Source organism: Drosophila takahashii, chromosome 3R, assembly GCF_030179915.1.
Source record: "Drosophila takahashii strain IR98-3 E-12201 chromosome 3R, DtakHiC1v2, whole genome shotgun sequence".
In the NCBI taxonomy this organism is placed as follows: Eukaryota; Metazoa; Arthropoda; class Insecta; order Diptera; family Drosophilidae; genus Drosophila; species Drosophila takahashii.
In genome coordinates, this window is record NC_091681.1 from 12,096,432 (window position 1) to 12,099,388 (window position 2,957).

Here is a 2,957-nt window from a genome sequence, read left to right on the forward strand (position 1 = left end):
TTTCTCATTAATTTTCCGATCGTTCCTATGGCAGCTATATGATATAGTCGTCCGATTTTGATCAAATTAAAATTGAAATTCGGAAATATTTAAAAAGAGTTATATCCTAGAGTAGAAGATAATACAATAAAAACCAAAGAAGCTAGAATTTATTTCCTATTACTTTTCCATTAATTTTCCGATCGTTCTTATGGCAGCTATATGATATAGTGTCCGATTTTTTAAATAATTAATTCGAAATTCAGAAATATTTAAAAAATAACATCCCCAAAAGTAGAAGGTAATATTTCAAAAAACACCGAAGCTATGGGAGCTATAAGATATAGTTGTCCGATCCGGTCGGCTCCGACATATATACTACCTGCAATAGAAAGAAGACTTTTGCGAAAGTTTCGTCCCGATAGCTCAAAAACTGAGAGACTAGTTTGCGTAGAAACAGACAGACGGACAGACGGACAGACGGACAGACAGACAGACGGACAGACGGACAGACGGACAGACGGACAGACGGACGGACAGACGGACAGACGGACATGGCTAGATCGACTCGTCTTGTGATGCTGATCAAGAATATATATACTTTATGGGGTCGGAGACATCTCCTTCACTGCGTTGCAAACTTCTGACTGAAATCATAATACCCTCTGCAAGGGTATAAAAATCGAAGAATTTCCTTAAAATCTAGAAAATTGTTTCTTGAATTTTTGCCAAAGGCGACCTCACCTTTGTTTCAAGAAATGGTTTTTTTGAAAAGCACCATTAAAACAAAAAAAAAATATTTCTTGTTTTAAGAAATTAAATTTCTTAAAACAAGAAAGGGTTTTTTAGAAAGCACCCATAAAAACAAGAAAAAATATTTCTTAAAACAAGAAAGGCGATTCTTGTTTCAAAGGTGGTTTGTTTCTTGTTTCAAGAAATTAAATTTCTTAAAACAAGAAAGGGTTTTTTAGGAAGGCACCTTTTAAACAAGAAAAATTCTTTCTTGTTTAAATTTCCTTTCAAGAAATTTTATTTCTTGATTTAAGAAATAATATTTCTTGAAAGGAAGTTTTATATTAACTGTGAAACCCTAAAAATAAAATGTAACTTAGTTTTTGCTTTTGCATATTATATTTATTTACATTTAAAACATTTAACACTTAACATTTAAACATTTTTAAATAACACATTTTTGACTCAAGAAAACATTATTATTACCCAAGGTCTGTTGAACTTCATATGACCTAAGGTGATCCATTTTCTTCGCCTTTCCTCATCTATAAAAAAAGAGTTATTGGGATATCAATGATTTGTTTTTAGATAAACAACTTTTTTGAAATAATGTAATGTTAATAATAGCCAAAATACAAACACGTTGGACAGACGACCGAGAGAGAGGAGCAAGACAGGTAGAAAATGAAGGGTTGAAAATCGAATTTCAGAGAGAGACAGAGAGGCACGGGAGAGACACGTACATACATACATATATATTTACATACAGTCCCTTGCGCGAAGGGAGACCGAATGTAAGCAGGGCAGATCGTGTCAGTTTTAAGAAGGAGAAGAGAGAAACGTCGCGACGCGTAGGTCAAGCGAGCGAGAGAGAGGAGCAGAATATGAAAGGGTTGAAAATCGGGTTTCAGATCGGGTGAGCCGCGTACATGCATAGATATTTACATGCATACATAAGTATGTCAAACAAATACAACATATTTTTCTTACCTTAGAAGGTTTTAAAATAAAATTACAGCTTCGACAAACAAATTATTTGGCTGATGCAACTGCAGGTATTTTCACTCTGAAAAATAAATAAAATGCGAGTAATAAGATAAAGTTATTATAGAACTGTACACCCAGAAATTTATGTACAAATGTATGTATGTACGTAGCTCTTAGCTAAAAAACAATTCAACTTAATTGATATAAGCTTGGTAAAGAGATTTTGAATTTATCCTTTAATTACATACATACAATTGTACGCGCGCTATACAAAAAATTATATATTTACATACCTTTGAATATTCGGAAAAAGGCTTCACCTCTTATCCGCTTGAAAATCACGTCCATCACTCACGAATTTTTTTCACAACTGACGCTCGGGGGATCAGAGAAGTCGGTAGTAGTCGGGCCGAGTAGGCCCTTCGTCCCACTTCGTTTTTCTTGTCGTTAACATTCGGCAGCCGAAGGAAGTCAATGGCTACTTTCCTATATTCTAGGGTCATTTCATTCATATATTCAAAGGTTATTTTGTCCTTAAATACGTACAAAAATGTTTTGGCTGCGACGGCAAAACAAACATATGAGATTTTCATTTTTCTATTTTTAAGAAAAATTCTTTCTTGAATTTTTTCCATCAAGAAAGGTTTTCTGTATTCAAAGGCCAATTTTCTAATAACAAGAAATTTTTTTTCTATTTTCAAAGGTAGGCCGATTCAATGGCGAGATTTCCAAAATTTAGAAATTAATTTTTATGAGTGTAGTTTTTTACCTCGTTAAGAGGTGTTTTTATTTGATATCAGAAGTTTTTTTTTGTTTACATTTGCTCTCATAGGAGCTAATATATACATTAAAATTTAAATTGGTCAATCATAATTTGTAAGCCATTGTATTTAAACAAATTAAGTTAAAAAGGTGTTTAAGTATTTCAAAATACCTTTTAAACGAGGTATGGCACATGTCTGTACCTTTAGTAGTGTAGAACTTACAAACTAACGAAATTTAGCCATTTTTAGCTTTTTTCCCGCTAAAGTAGCGGCTTTTTCCAAAAGTCGTAGAACAAAAGATTCCTATATGGAACTGTTAAATGCAAATTAACTGATTTCATGACCCTAATATACAGTTTTGATACCCACGCACAAAATTCAACACTCAGGTTCATATCTTTTTAACTATTACATTTACACAAATTGCAGATAGAGGGCGTTTATAGCATTTAAAAATACCTTTCAAACGAGATGCAGCACAAGTCTGTAGCTTTA

General features: G+C 33.0%; 1 long non-coding RNA gene across 1 annotated transcript; it reads right to left on the bottom strand.

Annotated features, from left to right (window-relative positions):
- Positions 1 to 1,105: 1,105 nt before the first annotated feature.
- LOC138913560 (uncharacterized) lies at positions 1,106 to 2,092 on the bottom strand. Its single transcript, XR_011419335.1, has 3 exons — positions 1,992 to 2,092; positions 1,702 to 1,777; positions 1,106 to 1,256 (listed from the first exon to the last, which is right to left on the bottom strand). It is a non-coding gene; the product is annotated as an uncharacterized lncRNA (long non-coding RNA).
- Positions 2,093 to 2,957: the final 865 nt, after the last annotated feature.